Source organism: Cyprinodon variegatus, unplaced genomic scaffold (assembly GCF_000732505.1).
Source record: "Cyprinodon variegatus isolate N-32 unplaced genomic scaffold, C_variegatus-1.0 Scaffold1199, whole genome shotgun sequence".
NCBI lineage: Eukaryota > Metazoa > Chordata > Actinopteri > Cyprinodontiformes > Cyprinodontidae > Cyprinodon > Cyprinodon variegatus.
Window position 1 is genome coordinate 175,740 of NW_015151652.1, and position 22,054 is coordinate 197,793.

Genomic DNA, 22,054 nt, shown 5'->3' on the forward strand with positions numbered 1-22,054 from the left:
TTTTCTTTCTTTGTTCAACCTCCAGTGTCTGTTGAATCACCCTGACAATCTCTGTTGCCATGCAACGCTCAGTGTCCTATAAATTTGACAACATCCTAGAGCTTGATTATTATTTGAGCGCTGCAGTGTGAAGCCCTCCTTCAGGTCACTGCAGTAGATTAGATGGAGGTTTAGATGGTGAATAGCAAGGAAGGACATGATTGCTGGAGAGATGGGAAGGAGTTGGAAAAACTAAAGGACGTTCAGAAAAGTCAGAGTTTCAGATGAACCATCGTTCTGCGTAAATCAAAGTTGAATCAAAGGATGAATCATGTATTCCCATTAAGTACTTATCTGTTCCTCTATAAAAACTGGCAAAGCAATGTGAAAATATAGATTACAGGAATCAATGCGACTACAGTACAAGCTAAAGCTAAAATTGGCACACATCTGAGCTGAAAGTAAAGAGGTCTCATGCAGACTGACAGAGTTTGAACTTCCAACATGATCCAAGCAGAACCGAGTCTTTGGCTCCAGCTTATTGATGAATTGAAAAAGCATAAAGGAATCAACATCCAAGGGCTTCTGCTCAGTCCTGCAACACAAACCTCAATCTGAGTGCAAAGTCAACAGTAACAGTGAGTGACACACAGCAGAGGCACTCCTTTATGATGACTTCCTAATCTTTATCCCAAATGTCAACATGTTCCTAAAGGCGCTGCATAACGCCTTAAGGAACAACAGATGCACCACAACCTTCCATTTGATCAACCTTATAACCAAACTTCTCAAATGGGATCAACAGAAAAACTCAGGCAGCAACAGGAAATGATCAACACAGAACCACATTTAAATATAAGACTTACCAATACGAGGAGAACTAGATGATTATTTTAAACTTGTGTGTTACCTTAAAAGGTACATGTTAGTAACTATTGCAATGCTTTTGTCTATGTGACTGACTTAAACAATGCTTAGCAGAACTCTTAGTGTTCTGGGAGACATGCCCTTTTCTTGACTGAAAAAACTTGTATGCCACCCTACTTTTTGTGAGCGAACTGAGTCCTGCCTGCCTTAGGGACATGTTTAAAAGCCACCTGAGCTTTTTTGTACAACTTTTTTTTTATTTTTTAACTGTTTACATTTTATGTGGCAGCTGTGTTTATTTATATAATATGAAGTATAAAGTTACAGCTCAAGGGGTAAACTCTTCACAAAACAGAAAGAAATATAGTTTATTATAATTTAGCAGACCTACTGTAAACATTTTTCCTTCCTTGTGTTACAAAAGATTTTGATTCAAATATAGATATAAAGGCTGTAGAAATGTGAATTTCTTTTTTAGCACTCACAAATTTAGGGAATAACTGCCACTGCACAGCCTGTAATTTTGTTTATTTCCTTTTTAAAATGTTTGCCTGCTCCAATATTGCAAGGGGCTGAAAAATCGAAAGAATATATTTTTGACGCTTTTAATCCTCTTGGGCTTTTTATCAAAGCCACCATTTGATGCAAAAACTTGGGACCATATGCTCCAATCTTAAATCTGTTCTAACCATTCAGGACTGAAATTAAAGTAGAATAGTTTCAAGTAAAACAAAGGCAAAAAAGTTATTTAAATTTTATGTAACAGCAGCGTTGGTCTTAAAAGTAAAGTCATATAACGGTTTTTCCTGCAAGAGTTTTTGTGCTAAACCAGGCCTGGGATTGTAGTTTTTAATAAAGTTGTACAAAAGTTGTTTTTTCACTGCCAAAGACCTAGGTGGTGGCTCATCATTGTGTGACTGGAAGATATATGTTCCTTCAAACACATGTTAACCTTCTGCAAAGGATCACAATGCAGACAACTAACTATAAAAAACACAATATTTATATCCATGTATCTGTAAAATGATGTCCTAATATTATATTCTTTGATAAATAAAAGCATTTTAACACATATCCCAGTTAGCTTTTCTTTTTTGCTACACAGTTATGGAAAACAAAAATATTAGACCACCACTGTTTTCAAAAACAATGGTTATGTATAATATTCATGTGTGTGTTTGAATGGCTGAATGCCTGATTGTGGTGCGAAGCGCTTTGGAGTCCTCAGACTTGATAAAGTATAGGCCATTTATCATTCACCATGCAATCATGTACTTGATCCTGGGAGTATTATGTGACTAAAACAGACAGAATATAAAACATGGACTGCCTTAAAAGCTTTGTTTGTTATCTATTGATGCACATGAAGACCTTATGTGATTTCGGTTATTATCAAGAAAACATGGAAGAAAACAAAGTCTTCAAATAAGCTTTAATAAGATAATTTTGTTATCATTATATTTGTCTAAACAAATTTACCTTTAGTTGTATCAAACATTCAAATGAATAAGAAACAGAAGAAAACAAGTGTTGCTTTTTTATGACTGTAAACCCACAGAGGTTAAACAAACAGCTTTAAGTGCAGGATTTTTTTTTTTTTTTACAATCTGTGTCAAAAAAGGTCATGGTAGTTGCTGAGAACTGAAATTAAGCCAAAATGGAAGTAGAGGTCAAACAGAAATAAACATAAACATGTTTGATAATAAAGAAGGAAAAAAATGTGAAAAAAAAACTAAACTGAAGATAAAAAACCAAAATAAAAATATGCAGTTGGAAAAGTAGAGACAGTGAGCCAGTGTGAGTGGGATGCAATCAGACGTTTTAGTTATATTGGAGAACAATATTGTTGCCGCTTTCCTGTCAAACTAGGCATATGATGAAGATGGCAGAAGCAATATTTAAGAGATATCCCACTGTGGTAGCAGAGAGCCACTATTTTTACAATCAATGCTGAAAGTCTTGACTAAAAATTTGCTAAAATTGTCCGAAGTGTGTACTTAATTTTTTTCATAATTTTATTTTAATTATAAGGCAATTCATTTCATACTCCATATTCATTTTTTTTGTTTCGAAAACAGTACTAGCTTATTTAATCCTAATATTTTTGCCATTAAGATTCTGAAACATACAAAAAAAATTACACAGGATGTTTTGGACATTTCTTCTCTTTCTTCGAATGTGCAGACTGAGAGAAATATAAAAAACTAAACTCTAAGTCAGGGGATTTAAAACTTCATTTAATACCTGTGGTTTTCTCCTCCCCTGAGAGAGAAAACCTCAATATACTGTAGGTGGATGAGAACTCTCAACTTAGATCTTCTGCTGTATTCCAGCACTGATTGTAAAAAACACAGCATCCCACAGCTGCACTACAGTAACCTTGCAAGATTTTCAATATTTTGCCTCTTCTTGGTCTCCATAAGACCCTCATCAGCCTCTGTTTAAATCAGACCTTTGGTACTGGAAAAACAAAAAACATTAATCAATTAGCAGCGATTTAAACACAAGCAACACTGGTGTCTGTTTAGCACTATTAGAATAATTTATATCCTTAAACATTCATATACTGTAATTACACTCCAACCATAACAGCTTAAACAACCCTGTATGAAATATTTTGCTAACACAGTTTTGGTATAAACATAAACCTGTCTAGCACTGGGTTAAACGTAAAGTGGAAATATTTTGCGAATTCATACAAGCTTACTTTCCAAAAGAAGGTTTGAAATTTTTCTGCAGTGGGAGGCACTGCTGCCTTGCAGCAAGAAGGTTCTGGGTTCAATTCCCGGCCCGGGGTCTTTCTGCATGGAGTTTGCATGTTCTCCCTGAGCATGCGTGGGTTCTCTCCGGGTACTCCAGCTTCCTCCCACAGTCAAAAAACATGACTGTTAGGTTAATTGGCTTCTCTAAATTGTCCTTAGCTTTGAGTGCGTGCGTGAATGGTTGTTTGTCCTGTTTGTCTCTGTGTTGCCCTGCGATGGACTGGCGACCTGTCCTGGGTGTACCCCGCCTCTCGTCCGTAGAAAGCTGGAGATAGGCACCAGCACCCCTCGCAACCCCACTTTGGATTTAGCGTGTAAAGAAAATGCATAGATGGATATCTATATATATATATCTATATATATATATATATATATATAGCTATATATATATATTTATTTTTTTATTTTTTTTTATTTTTATTTTTTTTACTTATTTTGCCGGTGTTTGACTGAAATTACCCCAGTAAAAAAAAAGAAACGCTTTCATTGTGTAAATACTAATTAAACTGGGCATTAGTGACAAAACATTAGTAATCATCTAAAGGAAGGTACAACTATCCTGCCTGCTTGTGCAACACAGTATAGTGTGTAATGTTAAAATCAGGACTAAAGCCAATTTTGTAGTCTAATTCGATATCCATGCTTCTAGGGTAAAAACAAATCATACTACTGAAATTGCACAACGGACACTACACAGACCACGGGTGCACCTGTTATTAGAGATCCAATTAGAGGCACATAGTGCAAATTTCCAACTCCTGACTGCACTCTCCGAAAGCCATCTTAGGACACTGCACAATCTTAGAAAAAGCCTAGGCACTGGAGCTTGCAGAGATCCCTCACACTTGGTTAAAGCTGCAATAAAATAGGATTTGTTCCAGTTGTTTACTGAGGGTTAAGAGGAGCGGCCGGGGCAGGAAGAGAACGGCAAAGCCGACAGCTGCCTGGCAGGGACTCAAATGCAGCTTAGCATTTTTCACCATTCTGACTGGCACACAATGCGCTCTTTAACTCCCAGCCATCTAAATATTCAGGGAAGTATAAAGAGATGCCTGACACTGCAGCCGACTTAAGACACAGCTCAGCTGGCCAAGATTGCACCTATAGTCCCTTGGCTGAAGCTTTCCATGAAGGCTCTCTCTAACAGAGACTCAATCACAGACACAGTAGAACAAAAATGCTATTAGCAGAAGGGCCACTAGATGGCAAACTGGTTTCATCACAAATTTTGGCATGGGAGGGTATGCAGCCAGCAACGAGCCTGTAAGCTCTCTTTGAGAGAGGATGGATGTCCTCGATGCATGAATGTGTGATGTGTGTTGGGTAACATCCCTAATTAGGCAGTCTGGCAATTAGACATTGAATACTGTAAAGGGGATTTTTTGAGGGCCTACAAAGATGAGAAGAAGGAAACAAAAACAAGACAAGGAGCTGTATGACAGTGAGAAAATAATTCCCATTCAGCCTTACATGTCTTTTCAGCTGTCACACAATAGAAGGGGACAGAGGTGACAGAACAAGGGTAAACAACTACAGCATTGGTGGTTCAAATAAAAATTAAAGAGCATTTTCAACAAACCCTCCTGCTACTAACCAGTATCCTGTGTGAAAACACTAAAGCTTAAGGCAAACACAGGAAGCACAGACAGTAGATGTCTATGGAAATCGAACCGTAGAGTTCCTAAGGGAGCCTGAATACATCTCTTTACAACAGCCACGTTTCTACCACATCCTCAACCATGAGTTTTAAGAGCTCATTGACTTTAACGTCTCCTAAGGAGTGGAAAGAAGCCTGCTTTACTGTATGAATTTGCATCTTTATGTGGCGAGGAAGAGATGATAAATCTATATTTAACTATGAGCTCTATGCCCCCCCCCCCCCAACAGTTTAATGTCTGAACAGTGTTTCAGTGCAAGCTGGTGACTATAGCATCGTTTCCTTACTGGGTCAGCGATGCTTTTTCAATGTTCACATTCCCCGCCGGATGCTGTTATTATTCTTGGCTGTTTCACTGTTTTACAGTCTCATTTGGACTTTTGGCTACACCATTCATGTTCACCAGATTGCTTGCATCCTGTGTTTACAGATACTATGTGTTTTATGACCACAACATCTAACGACTGCGGAGAAAATGCACTTTGAATAAACCCTGATTCATTTTACAAGCCAAATATTTAAGGTCAGGGATCCACAGGGCGCTCTGTATATGTTCTGAGGTTCACAGCAAGTCCTACGCTTCAAATCACCAAGCAAAACAGATTACAAAAAGGTCCCAGACAGCACCATGTCTATGATATCAGGCCACTGCCAATGCATTGCTTCCTTACATTCCATTAAAGTGGACACAGATGGATGTATTTAAATTGGTTGCAGGCAGGGTGACAGTGTGAAAAATCCGAATATGGATGGCAGGCTGTAACGGGGCTGTAAGTGATGCAGCCTCCCACTACCACGCCTCTGTGCTCTGCAGCATTCAGGGCTACATCTCCTCCACATTCAGCTTCCATTCCCCTTGCAATATTCGGCTTTTCAATGTCTTCCTCTCTACCCTTGACCGACTTGGGGGAAAACTACTGACACAAACAGAGATTACTTGATGGTGGCTCCAATCAAAGCATCTCGAATCAAAAAATGTCTGTTTGAAGGTATTCCCTTTTTAAAATCAGGCATTCTCTTTAAAGTGACTGGTAGTATTGCTTTAGCTTTCCCAAAAGCCTGTAGCCATTGGGGTTCTGCTGTCTAGATAACAAAAAATGCTTTATTACTTTATACTTTTTGACAAATTTCACTAATTTGATTTTGCTTAACAGACCATGTTTGACAAAATGCCTTTACAATAAATTCGACCTTTGGGGCATTAAAGCAATGGTGAAAACATTTGGAAAAAGTAAAAGAAGCTGTGAGCTCCCAGAAACCTACAGTTAACTTGCTTTATCTTTTCTGTATGTTGTTAATATTATTGGCTTTTTGAACCTTTATAAGGCTTGATTATATTAATTTACTGATATCTATTTTTTTGCATACATGTTATAATGATTGTTTGATTAGTATTGTGCCTAAAAAGCAGGAGGTGAATATAAACATGGGATGGGATGTGGATTGTGGGTCATAGGACTGAACTGGTAAAACTCTGTGTTTTAAGACAGTAGGAGCATCCTGGAGTCTCCATATAAAAATCCATTCTCTTAGGAATCAAACCCACTTTATCCCCTGACCTAAGACTACACAGGAGAGGTCTCTCACAGAAAGTCCCATTTGCTTACATGGCATGACACTGTTTAAAATTTGATCCAAAATTAGGTATGGTCTGCTTCCGATGCAACCAATGAACACGGCAGTAGGCAAAGAAACAAGCTCTCTACATCGCTCTTTCTCTGAGTTTTTCAAGAATAACTGGAACCAGAGAGGCAGGAGAGATTTTAAGTGACTCCGGCTACTCTTTCCTTGATGGTCCCTGAGGTAAGGACAGCACAGGAGAAGCCTACCGCTGATGGAGACAACACTAAAATGCTAAAGTGGTACTATACAGTTATTTAAAATGAGTTTCCTTCAATCTTCTAGATTTATTTTATTCATCCTATTTGCTCCAATATTTTCAGTACACACTGCCAGCGTTTCTGTAAACTTTAATGGTAGTTTCATGTTGACTAATGGTCCTTTTGTGAAGTTTTGAAGCCAAGAAATCCAACCAATTGTTAGCAACTGATTAACCTGGAAATTCTTTCGTAGACAACCACCTATCTGTTGACTATATGGATCCCCTGGCTTTGAATAAGTGTTAAGATTTCTTATTAACTCAGTGATACAGTAATCATGACATTAAAATCAATTATGTAAGGCAAAACATTAATTGAAATATTATTTTCCAAAACAATATTTAATCTACCTCTGTTAAAGATTTTTAAATTTTGTTTTGGTCCATTTTAACTTATGAATCACTAAATATTTCTAATATGGAGCTGAATTGATTTTATAAATAAATTGTTTTATTTCGAATAAAAGTATTTGTGAATTTGTTCTGTACCGTATTCATGTTTATTCAGTTTAAATTTCATGTGACACAAACCTGAATTATTAAATTAAGCATGTAAATGTGAAGTTACTCAGACAGTATCTACTTATTCCTAAGTTTCATACTCTACTTCTAGATTGAGGGAATGTACTTTCCCAGACTGATTTTTTTCCAGATCACTTCCAGTGTGTGGAAATATATATATTTTTTTATATATGTTTTGTTTACCTGATCTTGTTTGTTACATATTTCTTAAGCATGGCTTGTCTGAAACCAATGTTTAAATACAATGAGGAAATTCAAGACATATATTTGAGTATCTGGACCTTGTTAAAGATCAACCCCAATGTGACATGCATCCAAAGATTACTTGCTGTGCTTCTCCATTCAGGTAAAATTATAGGTAAGGCTTTATATGTGTGGTGGAGAACTGTGCACAGGCCAGCGATAGCAGGTCTATGTAATACTCAGAGGGGGTGTTGACCTATATTACCCCTTGTTGAGCATCAGTTTGTCCCACCAAAACCAACACAAGAATCACACACACAAACATAAACACACAGACATAGTAGGAGTCAAAGAACAAGGTGCAATCAAAGTGGCCCTATTAAAGTATTGCTTCCTTTATTCATTCCTGTAATTAATTGGCCAATTAATGCATGTTTATTCTGGACACTCACAGATGTAGGAAAATTGTGCCTCAATGGGAGGGACGAGAGTCAGACAGATAAATCAAAGCTTTGTGCATCTGTCCTTGGATGTGCCAAACGCTTTCCCCTGTAACCCTCCGCTCTCCCAACAGGACTTGAATGAGAGACCTTTTCATAGCCAATCAGGTCAAATCTTTGTTTCATCCTCCCTCCCAATGCACTTGACATTGACAAGATTAATTGCCTTGTGCTCTGGGCAAACGTGTTACCTCCTCGTGTAATACAGGTGTCAAAAGCATGCCTCTCTGATTTCCCTCAATGTGAACGTGTGCAGAAAGGGGAAGAATAACCTACTCTACTTTGTTCCGGAAAGGGTTAATGAGTCCTCTGCCTGCGTGTAAAATCGCAAAGGGTGTAAAATCCTGCCATAAAGTCTCAGCTGTGAGCCCTGCTGACCTGTAAATTCTTCTCTCTGTGTTTCTCTGTCATTGAGCTTCAGCAGGTCAGGCCAAAACTGTAACTAAAAATCTACATCATGCAGCTGCGTTTAAACCAGGCTTTAAAAAGAGATTGTATGGGCTGTTATTGTTCACAGGTATTTTCATAAAAATAATAGCAAGCTATGCGAAATCTAACATGGACACAATCATTTGAGAAAGGTTTTGCCCTCTTACAAATATATTCTATTTAAACTTTTTTCGTCAATACTAAAATATTTCAGAGAGCCAAAATAATTTAAATATGTCACAGAAAACGTCAAAATTATTTATTTTATTTTCAGTTTCTCTGTTTACACCCAGGCTGGGTTACTGTCCGATCTGCAAGATCCCCTAAAGATGATCTACCTGACAACATGAGGTAGGCAAACGTATCACAATATTCATATCTCTATTTGAAACAAATTCAAGAACAGTCTAGAAATCCATCAGGAAGCAATATCTATAGTTTTGGGTCTCAAGCATATAGAAATGAGGGCTATTATCCCAAATTGGATAAAACATGTAACAATGATTCTTATAGTAAATATTCCAAAAAAAAAAGTTAAACACAAACCACTGGAGTTTGTTTTCTTACAACATAGGAATATATCTCAAAAGTGTGTGTAAAAAAAAACAACAAAATAAAACATAAAACAATAAAACTGTCACTGTAAGTGACTTATCTCAGTAAAGTTAGTTTTATGGTTTAAGAATAGCAAAATCCTGGGGAGAAAAATACCATCCATGTGAGTTACAAGGTTTACACTACATACAAATTTCTGTCTTGTGTTGGGTGAAAAAAAAGAATCTAAACAAAAAAGAATAAATCTGATAATCACACAATCATTTTCCAAAATATTCTGTAGACTGAGAAGACAAAGAGTATTTAATGTGATCTTCAATTCTAGGGTTTTGATTCTGTTTATTTTTTACTTTGGGTTTTCAGTTAGGCTCGGATTAATGTTATTCTGTTTTTATTATTTATTATTTTATTATTTTTTATTACTTCTTAGTCTTTCTGTTTGGTGTTTTTTTTTGTTTTGTTTTTAGTTATCTTCTATACAGCATTCCTCAGCCTTTGTTCTAGTTTAATTTGTGTCATTCATTATTTAAAGTTATCCTTAGGTTATATTTCCCAGTTACTCTCCATTGCCCTAGAGTCACCTTCCTTCCCATTGGCTTTCTTCTAGTTCTTTCTCTGCACACCTGTTCCCACTCAGATCATTAGTCCAATCTTTGTCCTGCTAATCTCCTCCTCAGTGTCTATATACCCTTCCTCTGCAGTTTGTCTTTGCTGGATCGTTGTCATTATGTCATGTCTTCATCAGTTCCTGTCACTCACCTTCTGTTAACTCTGTTCTGGTTCCCATGTTCCTTGGATGTTTTATTTTAGACTTATACTTTGGCTGCAATAAATCCGTAAGAACTTATATCTACCTCAGCCTCTGCATTTTGGGTCCAGCAACAAACTTCTCCATTTACTGACACCTTTTGCAATGTACTGAATGTTTTCTGTTACACCTGATGCAAAACTAACACAATGTTTCACAAAAACATATCAAGAGCCAAATATGTAGTGTAGTTGTCTTGGGCTGCTTCAGGGGCAAATAAAGCTTGAAGTATTTCATGAAACCATGAATTCTGCTCTTTTCCACAAAACCTTGAACTAGAAGTCTTAGCCATAAGACTAGTATTTTAAGCTCAAGTGGATTTAGGATTGGCAGCAAGACAGTGTGTAAGACAGCAGTCCAGCAAGCTCACCTCTTAATGGTTATAGAAAACTAAATGATTTTGGAGTAGTCAAGTCAAATTTCAGACTCAAACTAATTAGGAATCTTTGTGATTACCTCAGAAAGGCTACTCACTTAAACTCACTTCCTCCTCACTATTATGAAAAGCTTGTTTAATAGCAGGTGCTACAATAATAGATATAAGAACTACAAACCACTCAGACTTAGGTGATGAATAATCAACTTATTCTAATCATTAGTATACAACGGTTTAGAGACGATCCCAAATTGTTACAATATTAAATTGAAATTCAAAATACAAAATAGTTTTTATTGTAAATGTGAATCATAGTTTAACTTATCACGTTGACTAAGTCCAAGTGGAGAGAAATGCACATCATTATTACACAGCATGCTTAATTGGACAAGCAGAAAAAAACAAAATCTGGCTCCAATCAAGGTGCTGTTATTTCAGGCATTTACTGTATCACCAAAATCAGCAGGAGCCTCCCATGGTGAACCTCTGGCAGGAAGGCAGGTTTTCTCACCAGGGACTCGTTACTTAATAATCTTGCATTGCAGGTGCGCTGATAGAGGTCAACAGCCTGCAACAGCGACGGTTCATATCTGCCTCCACCTACAGAGCAAGACACCGCTGCCAAATGTTTCAATGCTCCCAGGCTGCAGCCATTACCTCCAGCCTATCCCTGCCATGGCCTGTCCTCATCTCCACAGATGCGTAGATCATCAAAATTAATCTCAGTCAAGTGCATTAGACATGATATGAATGTCATCCATACTGGGCTGCCTCAATTATCTCAAAGCATTTGCTCTGTCCAACAGAAGAGAGGCATCTACATTCCAGTTAGATGCATGTGGTTTGCAGAGAGCAGCATACTTCTTCAAATTAAGTTAAATGACAAAAGCTATTAACTGTACAATAAGGATATGTAGTATTGAGTTTAGAGAAGATGAATGTTATTGTATCAAATCTGACACTAATGGTTTGACCACGGGGGAACCAGATATAAGGCCATCTCAGAAAGAACCAGTATGATAATGGTGCCAAGTTAAGCTTTCATTTTCTTTTCTTTGACACAAAATAAAGGAAAATAAATAAGTTTATATAGCTGCTTTAGGGTCAACACTTGATCTTATTTGTATCTATAATGGCAAAATACCTTTAAAATGTCTCAGTCAAAGGTTGAAGGCAGACAAAACAGACAGAAAAAAAATCTTTGGTTAAGATTCATAGGCAGCTCTCTCTCAGCTTCCTTTATGCCCTGAAGTTCAGGGCATAAATAAGAAATATACATCTAAAATTCCCCCAAAAGATCTCTCTTCCATTATGAATTAGACCAGTCTGGTTATTAAGTAAGCATGAAACTTTGACACACACTATCAGGTTCACTTTAAAGCAACGCCGTGTAACTTTTGACTCAGAATTAGCTTAATTTGAGATATATTAAATGATTTCTAGGATTTCACGTGGGCTGCTCTTATAAAACCCTCACCAATGTAACTTGAGAAGGTTGGATTTGACTCTGAATCAGTCATGTGACCCAGTGCACAGCTTTACAGCAGCCTGAGCTTCTATAATACACAAGACCTAACTAAACTAAAAGTTGTTGTTAAGCAACAAATTAGATATGAAACTTGCATACTTTTGGTTCTTTAATGTTGCATTTAAAGAAACTAGGGGCACGAATTGTGAAAGATTACACAGGCACGTCCAGTTATTATTTAATGATAATGGGTGATAAAGTGTCAGAAAACCAAAACCAATCAGCTGACCCATGTATCTCTCCACTGCATTGAATAGGCTGTGTGCTCCATAATACGCTGCAATTCGGGGGCTGAAGTTCCCACAAAGTCCTTGGATGTGTTGTTAATTGACTATGAATTTGCGGCAGTTTTGATACAGGCAGTTTTGATACAATGAATTGTTTGACATGGTCCTTGTTGCTGTCATAAACTATGCACGGTGGTCGTGTAGTAATCCGTCACTTAGTAAACAGCATTACAGCTTCACCTGTGCAGTGTTATGAATATGGCCTGTCCGAGTTTCTGCACCTTCCATGTTGGCTCGGCTAGGGGCAACAATTTTCCACAGCTACATTTGTGTCAGTTGTGAGTCTTATCTCCTTATTAACTTATTTCCTCAGTCGTTACTCTGACGCTACGTTCACAAAGCAGCTTGAAGTGACTGAATTTCGGGGTTTTTTTTGCACATATGCGACCTGTATCTGATCTTTTCATGACAGTCTGAAGAACACAGATCAGATTTTTTCCAATGAGACCCAGTCCACTTGGCTGGTCAGGTCAGTCCAATCTGTGCACCATTAATAGTCAACAAAGTTTGTTTGGGTTTTATTTGCAAAAGTAAATGAAATAAAAGATCAATTTAGAAAACAAATGCATGAAAAATGGCATTAAATAAAATGTATTAAAGATATAATAGAGGATTTTCGTGAATTTTTGAAAAGACCCGCCCTCTCCACAAAATGCCCATGCACAACCTTGTACTGACTACCGAGAGGGAACGCTTATGAAATGTGTGTGAGAACATACACAAGTCCATGTCTTCTCGTGCATGCTCTGTTTAAGATTTGCAATTTTCCACTATGTCAGACTCACCACCGGTAAGTGAAAATGGGGATAAGCACATAGGGCGGCCTTACATAAACATATCACCAGAATGATGGACAATTAAGAGGTTGACATATTCAAATAATCCACCCAGAGAAAGAACATTCTTCACTATACCTTTAATATTGCTTATTTAAAAAAAGGGTCATCTCCTATTCTCCTTCATTTCAAAATTTTACAGCTGTGCACACTATATTTGACCATTTCTATAAAACAGACACTTTATAGTATTTAGCATTTATATTGTAAAAACAATGTACAGTATAGTATTTATTTGTTTATTTTCTTAACTCTGTTACTTATTCTGTTATTTTTATACACTTTCTAAGGTCTACATTGTGTGATCACTCCTGCTATAACCTTTTGCTGCTGTAACACCACAATTTCGCTATGAAAGCATTTTTTTATTCTATTCAATTCTATTCTTTTCACTAAACATTCATATTCACCAAATTTTAAAATTTTCATTTGTTTAAATAACTAATTAAAATTGAGCGCGACCCATTTTATAGAATAATGACACACTGTAAAGTTTTTAAACCTTAATTTCTTCATATTTTGATGAGTTTCCATTTAAGCCTATTAAAAACACAAAAGCTTAGGTTACAGTATTATATCATGTTTCTTAACAAACATAGTTTAGACAGAAATGTATATCCTAATCTATTCACAATTGTATAAGAACATAATTATAATCTGAAGAGTTTATTTTCTACAATTCCTTTTAGTTCTTGAAATGGGTAAATTATCATATATGAAAGTATTTTCCTAAAACATTATCACAACATTTAACTACAGGAAAAGTATTATATTCATACAAAAGTAACATAACACTGCCCTATTTTCCAGAATCCTTGAAGAATCATTAAAGATCTTCTATGATGAAGCAGAATTCATCTCATATGTTTTTTTATTGCCAGCTTTACTAAGAGCATTGTGTCACGACTAATTAATCATTTCTTGTATAATAAAAACATAAAGGGCCTGATCTTTAGAAGCTTTGCATGTCTTAAAACATGTAAAAACATGTTTTTTTGCACCGAGCGAATCTTCAAAGAACGTGCAAAATGATTTGCGCTTGCAATTCAGCAGATGCTGAAATTAGTTGTGCGAACTGTTCCTTGTGTGTGCCTTCATTAGTATGCAGATCATATTCTTACCACGTCCAAAGCGAATTTCCAAAACAAAATCTGAAATTCAATTGCTGCCTCAGTTTTTGCTTCTCTTTTAGTACTTCTGAAAGTCAAACATTTCTAAAGTCATTGCGGCCACCAAGGAGGCTAGAGGATGGAGAGTGATTTCGTGTGCATGTAAAAATTTTTGGACTAACAATAACAACAATAGTCGACTAATATTGATAAAGAAAAATAATATATGCAGGTGGGTGCAAAGTACTGAAGCGAAAATGAAAAAAAGTTAATGACTGAATATGAGTTTTCTGGCATTTTTATAAAGGAATCAATTCATACTGTACAATGGTTTTGTTGTTATACCATTTATTATCTTTTTTTCATCATTTTATGTTTTACTTTTGTTTGCAGCACTTCAAGTTAGGCTATCTATGTACGGGTCTTTATAAATTTTACTTTGTATAATAATTGTCATTTTTTTTTATGTTTTTTATAATTATTACCTCCAACTATATGGCTTTTAAAACTAATCTGTCTTTTACGACCACTTTTAAGATCACTCTTAACTGCCTGTAGAACAGATTTTAATGTGGCGGAACCTAATCAGTTTCAGGTCTAAATATTTGCGCAGTAATCTTTGCAGATCACCCGCATCACGTCCGCTTATTGCACGTGCTAAAAAAATTGCAGCTCCAATTTAGTGCTTCTTATTCTGAAGTTTTAAAGGTCAGGCCCAAAGTTTCAGTTGATTACTTCAAATAAACTCGCTGATTTTCAAATCATTCTAATTTGTTGTTAAAATCCTTATCAGAAAAACAAAGCCAGATGCCATTTAAAGTTTAAACTCTTACTTTTAATCTTTTTACAGTTAAATATGAAAATAATTATATCTGAATCTTTTTTTTGGAAGAAGAATAAAAGATTCATTTGTATATATAGAGATCAATAAATGTTGATCAAATAAATGCTGCATAACTTCACCACAATAATAACCACTATTGCAACAAAAGGGCTTCAAACAAAAATCCTCATTTGTGTTGAATATGCATCAATAGGCATTAGAGATATACACCACCGTGGCTGTTTGGTGTGAGTTAATAAAGACAATATTCTAAAGGGGTTAGGATTAATTTTATAACGCTAATGTATTATTTATGTTGCTTATTTCTAAGCTGGAGTCACATTTTATTGATATTGTTTGCACTAAATCAGGGAGATTGATTTTTTATTATATATTTTTTGCATTTGAACAGAAAACTAAACTCTGCCAGACTCTGAGCCTGGAATAAACCAACGGGCATAGCTAGAAGTAGACCCTGCAATGAAATTCTGCTTAGAACCCAATATAACCTTCAACTGGCTCTGACATGAAGCTGTTAGATTCACATTTATTTGTCTCTCTGGGCAATGTTTGTAATCATTGCCACCATATATCTGTGAAAAAGCATTACATTAAAAATGCTTTTCACAGTTAATCACACATAATTTCCCAGGGAACAATAGAAGTAAAAGCACACTGACTTGGAAGTGAGTAATTACTGTGTTGGACACTATAATTAGTAACCATGGTGGCTCTAATGCAGGAAGATGGAAAAGGATTCAGCACAGGATGAATCACCTGTTCGTAAAATCAAAAGCATGTCATATCTCAGAGTCCCACTCCGTATTGTTTCTCCAATAACCATCAATAATCTGGCTGGATTCTTTCATTACTATCATCGATGTGGCACATTTCGCTAGAAACATTTCTCCCACAGTTTAGCTGACCTTTAGTGGCTTTTTCCTCTTTGTTTTGTGTTACCTTGCTAGCAACACATTCTAGGCCTTTTAACCTTTATTATTCTCTGAAACAGACATGAGGTATTCAGAGACAGTTGGAACGCCATAATAATGGAAAATGTCACGACTTACTCAATAAAAACTCTGCTGCAAAGAACGTGAATTATTCACAGTAGACTGAACACACCTCATAACCTCGCAGACAAAAGTCACCTCTATGTTTGTTATTGAGCAGTCACTCGCCAAAAAAAAAAATCCATTTATTTACCAACTGTTTATTCTTTATTGAAAAAAGTCAAAACACAACAGAAATGGGATGTTAATAAAATCTGAATATAGTAGGAAGTGAATATAAGAGGAGAAGAAGAGAAGCCCCTTCCTTCTGTGATTGGCTGTTCTCTCTAGTAGTGCACATCTGCAGGCACTAAACATTATCCAAAGATTGAGTCTTTTAAAACACACAGGAAAACTTAAGAACAAGGTTTCAAAGACTCAAAATTCTAGAAATTAATTTCTTAAAAACAATCAACATATAAATCTGCTATTTTCAGATTATGGAGTCAGATCCATATCCTGATTGAAAGGGAAAGCCAGTATAGACCAAGGTCACTTTGATTTTTCAAAAAATAGAACCAGAAAACATAGAATACAAAGAAAGTTGGTAAATTGTGGATTTGTCCTAAAAAATCTGGGTTTTAATTTAAACAAATAAGAGAATTGTAAAAGAGAAGCTTTAGAAACCTAAATTACACATATGCCTCTGTTATAACACTAGTCATTAATGCTTACAATTTAGGAAAGTGTTCAGTTTATGAATCAGCACTTTCTGTGAGTCTTACCCATCAAATTATATAGAACATATAATAAGGAAGCAAGTTAGTGTTAGCCAGATGAATGTCAGAAACATGTCACTGTGCAAAAACCCTCTGTCAGGATTGGGTTGAGGTTTATGGACCCAAATGCAGAGGCAGGGGGGCAGAGGTGAGTTTTTGTAGATTTAATGCAAGGTAAATGAACAACTGAGACAGGGATCCAAAAATCCCCCCAAAGAAACAACAAGAAAAAAGTTCAACAAACCAGAAACCTTGGGGACATCAGGGGAAAACAGTCATGATGAGGTAAGACACCGTAAGACGGCGTAGGTCGAAGTTTGCCGAGGAACCAGCACTGAGGAACTGCATAAGGAGTGTATTTATGGGAGACTAAACAAAGAGAGGACTAATGAGCAGATTGAGAGCAGGTGTGAACAGAGCAGACAGGAAAGGAGCTAAGGAAAAGGAGAACACAAGAGGGCAGCAGAGGGCAACAAATAAAAACCTGAAAACTGAAAAATAACCAGAAAACATAACAAAATAAGAATTAAACCACTAAAACTAGAAAACGTGGAGCAAAGTAAAACTGAATACTCAAAAGAAAACATAACAGAACCAAGACTGTGACACCCTCAGATTAGAGATATTCATTTAACTATGACCTTTTAGCCAAATGTCAGACTTGACAGAAGTAAAAACTAAAAGTTTAGGCCCCCAAATATTGCAGATTATTCAAATCAAGTTAATGCAAGATTGAGCAAAATAAACAAACTATTTAGAAACTTCAAGAGGGACACCATATCTGTGGCTATGTAAGAAAAAAAAAAACATCTTTAATTTCTGATAAGATGTGAACAATCTAACTGGGAGAGGTGTAATAGATTTACACAGAATTAAAATTGAACAAATAAAAATTATATTGATTTATGTTTCCACTGAACGTTTTTAGAAATAATACCCGACCATATTATCAGTTGCTCAATTAGGTTAGACATAGTTAGACTTTGACAAGGGAAAAAAAAGACAAGTTGAATTTTATAGAGCCACAGTTTAAGGAAGATCACTAAAAGCAGACAAACTTATCTTGGACATACGTTGCTATTATTAAAACCTCCATAGGTATATGTAACTATCCTACTTTTAATGTTACAGTCCCTAGCTGCACTTTAAGCTCCTTTTATTTACTGTTTTATTTATGTATCCATGTTTTAAAGATACTGTATTTTTCCATAAAGAATAATTAAAGTAAAAAAAATTCTTATTGCAGTTTACAAGCAGAAAATGAAAGCTAAAGTGGGTCACAATTTTGATATAAAGTGGGATTGTCTTTGCTTGTGAATTATATGCTAGTTCACCTAAAGGGATTTGCTTATAACTAACCGTCCTGTAACTACTGTTTTTGGGTATCAGATTAGAAGTTTAAAAAAAAACCCTAATGCAGATTAATCAGTCTTTAACAGGTTCAAAGACAATTTAATCTAAGTTAAAATGAATCCCACAAGACAGAGTCCACCATCCATAATCACTAAGAACTGTATAACCAACATGGCAAATCTAATCAAGCACCCATAAAACACAAGGATGAATAAAACAGCTTACAACTTTTCTTAATTTTGTTTCAGATATTTACTTTCACAAGAATTACTTCTCTGTATATGGAAGCCTGAGCAACAAATACATCTTAATGAGATGCTAGATATGGATTAATCCTATAAGACCTGCTCTGTTAAAAGGAATTTTCAAAGTGATTCATGATCCAGACGGAACCTGCTAACAGTATGATCCCTGTGCTTGTACTAAACCCACTCACAGCTTTATGCAGGCTACAGAAGCAGGGTATGCTGGGAAGTCTTGGCACAACATGAATAAGCCAACCCCGTAGTGGCGTTCCTATGTTCTTCAGCGTTAAGGAAACGGTTTGTGCACTGTGTAGGTTTCAGTCCTATTTTAGGCAAGCAAAATTATGTAATTTGTCACTTTTCTAATGCTCCCTGACACTAAATGCACATCACTTCTGTATGTGTGGGGAGTTTTATTACATATGCTCACATTGTTGTGATGCAGACAGGCACTTCTCTGCCATTCACTCTGCATGAGCATACTTAATTCTCAGCTTTCCATGTGACTAAACAAAAAACTATTTAGCATGCTTGTCTTTCACCTCCACCATCAGTATGGAGCAGAGCCAGCGTACAATGACAACACAGAGCTTAGAACATCATTACTGAGTGTGATGAATATTTCAGCTCGCTATAGACAGCACAGGGGACATATCATTTTTACCAGCGATCCCCATCTTCCTTTTTGATTGGCTATAATGGGCTTCTGAATCCCAGAGTCCTACTCTTGGCCTTCCAGTCTGTGTCAATGCTGCCTAGATTAGACAGAACCAAGCATATTCACATTATCACTAATGGCAATGTGCAATGTGGGAACACACTCTCATTAATTTCTTGTCATGGTTGTCAACCTGACAAACTTGACCAGACATTGATCATGGTAATAAGACAAGATCAAGATTCTGAGGATATTAGGGACGGGGCTTCAGATGGGTTTGGGTGATTACCCTTGATATTCTCTGTTTCATATGTTGCTTTAAGCTTTGGAAAAGGATCAGTGCAAATGGCATCATTCCTCTTCTCCCAACTACAATGTCCTCCACATCTCCTTGAAGTAAATCTAGATGGCTTAGAGTGGTTGTATTTTCTTCAACAATAAATTAAAGTGGACAGTTTGAGAGATGGTAAGGCTTGAATCTAAGACTTTGTGAAAGCTTTTCACTCCTGGCTATTCCGTGAAGGATATAGAGCAGTCCTTCTGTATAAAGACATTCTGCATCATTTGTAAAGCAGCCATAGCTCTTTGTAAAACCAATAAGATGCTGTCATGGTACAGAATTGCTAATTGGCTGAACCTCCGATAATGACACATGTCCCACCCTACCTAAAATAGGTTGACTACAGAAACATACACTGGTCAACAACTTGGACTCCTTATGACTCGTGAAGCTAAGAATAAGCATAAACCTTAGCGCATTAACAGTCACCATAAAGTCAGCAAGCCATCAAAGATTAGTTATTAATAGATCAGAACTGTATCTTCAGCAGCAGCACAAAATCTGGGATTGCCACTTTAATGCCCTGTTGATGATTTCAGATAGATATACAGAAACAGAGATAGAGAGTAAAGAAAGAAAGAGAGGGAGTAGAGAGATGGCTGAGCTCCTTACCCTTCCCCACCCATTTTTTGGTGAAACAAGCAGGTCCTCCCTAAACCTGATAGTGGCAGCACTGATTATTGACAGCTTCAGCGTTGGACTCAAAAGTAAATGCTCAAAAGACAGAAACTCATGAAAGGTGAGCCACGCCTCGATCGAAGTTTGATCGGCTGATTAAAGATGAAAGCAGAGTGAATGGAGAAGGTGAAAGCAGAACAAACACCAGAGGCTGCAGACACATGCTGTGCCTCATTAGTTACCTTATGAAAGGACAGGAAATCGTTAACAAAGGTGCAGCTCATGCAGAGGAACGATTTATAAAGATTTCGGTAATGATCCAGATCATGTGCAAGTTTTTGCCATAGGTGGCAAAGTTTGCTGCTTGGTGGAGGTCTGCGCTCCTCAACTCTTTTTCTAGTGTATTTATATCTAATTTTTTTTTTTTCACTCTTTTATACAGTTAGCCTAAAGTTCAACATTGAAATGTCTATTAATAAATTATTTAAGAATAATTTTAATTATTCATTTGGACTTTATAATTGTAAGGAGGGAGAGAATAATATGAGCCAATTAGTTTTTTTCTAATAGTGCTGGGGAGATTTTAAAACTACTTTCAACACTGCTTGCCTAACTCATACCTATACGGAGTAAAGACTGTTAATAGCACTTAAGTCCAAGAGTCTGAGATGAGTCGCAAGCCTTTAAAGAAGGACTTGGAGCCCGGTTTAAAGACTTTGCAACACGAATGCAACGGAAGTCTAGGTTGCAGAGCTGAGTCCCTGTGTTTGTTATTTAAAAATCATTTAACACTCCAGACACGTTTTTTCTTGACCACATTTTACTACAATCGAATATGACAAATAAATAAACATGGTATTATATAGCCATTGAATCAGTCACGGACATTGTGTCTATTCCAAATCGAGCTTTCAGAAACTTAATACCGTCCAACACAGCTGCCCACTGAGACATCACCATGTGTGCTGCCAGTCATACTGCGAGTGTGTGCATGACCCTTTGGCCATGGATCCCATTCATTAATTGTCATACAGCATGCTTTAAGAGACTCCTCCTTTTATTTGGGCCCACTGCCATGAAGGGTCATCAAGAAAAAACAAAAAAACAACAGCTTCTCAATTGCTGTTCCTGCAGGCTAAGGCCACTCAGTCAGTACAAGATCAACCCAGGCCACACAACTGGTTAACTATCTCTGTTTACTCACCCTTTTGCCCTCTTTGCCTGGATGACCCAGCTCTCCAGCTGATCCCTAGGGAGAGGACACACATTATATAGAATTAGATACTATATTTAGTACTGGAAAGACTTTGTTTAGTTTCTTGTAAAATCTGATCCAGGCTGATGTCTGATCCACATGTCAACAGACCAGAGGAGCAGTAATAAGATGCGGATAAGTTCGACTGCGAACAAAAGAATTAGCTTAATTTAAATTAAATGTATAGGTGGGAAGGAGTATGTAAAGCTGCAGTTTCGATACTTGAATAGCTTCTAGGTAACTTCTCCAATATCTCCTTAATAGGCAATTTGCAGCCTCAGTTGATCGGGGCTTCATTCCATTACTCTGCAAAGATCCTGATAAGAAACTATTAGCAAGCTAATCAAAATATATTCTAAGTTGATGTTCTTGTTCGAGTGAGTGTATATGGTGCTTCAACAGTTCCTTATCCAGTCTAATAGTTGTACTTGACTTAGAAAAAAAACATGCAAGGTTAACTTGGATCAGCAAGAAAAACAAGTGAGTGAATTATCAAAAGCTTTAACCATGCCTTACCTTTTCTCCTTTTTCTCCTCGAGGGCCCTGAAAAAGTTATATAATGATTTTTTTGTTGGCAAGAAATTAAGCATAATTTCAAACCTATGTGTGAAAACTAAGGAAAACTGCATTTGTATTTATACCACTAAAAATTGTTCCCATCTTGGCTTTTCACAACTTCGTATATTCATTTAATTTATCGGAACTTTAAGTGGC

The 22,054-nt window shown here is 36.5% G+C and overlaps 1 protein-coding gene across 1 annotated transcript in view; it reads right to left on the reverse strand.

Annotated features, from left to right (window-relative positions):
- The window catches only part of LOC107102086 (collagen alpha-1(XIX) chain-like), an 80,599-nt gene extending 59,269 nt beyond the window's left edge, over positions 1-21,330 (reverse strand). Inside the window, exon 1 of the mRNA XM_015401251.1 lies at positions 21,290-21,330. The gene's annotated coding sequence lies outside the window, so the exon portion shown is untranslated. The remainder of the gene's footprint in view (positions 1-21,289) is intronic.
- Positions 21,331-22,054: the final 724 nt, after the last annotated feature.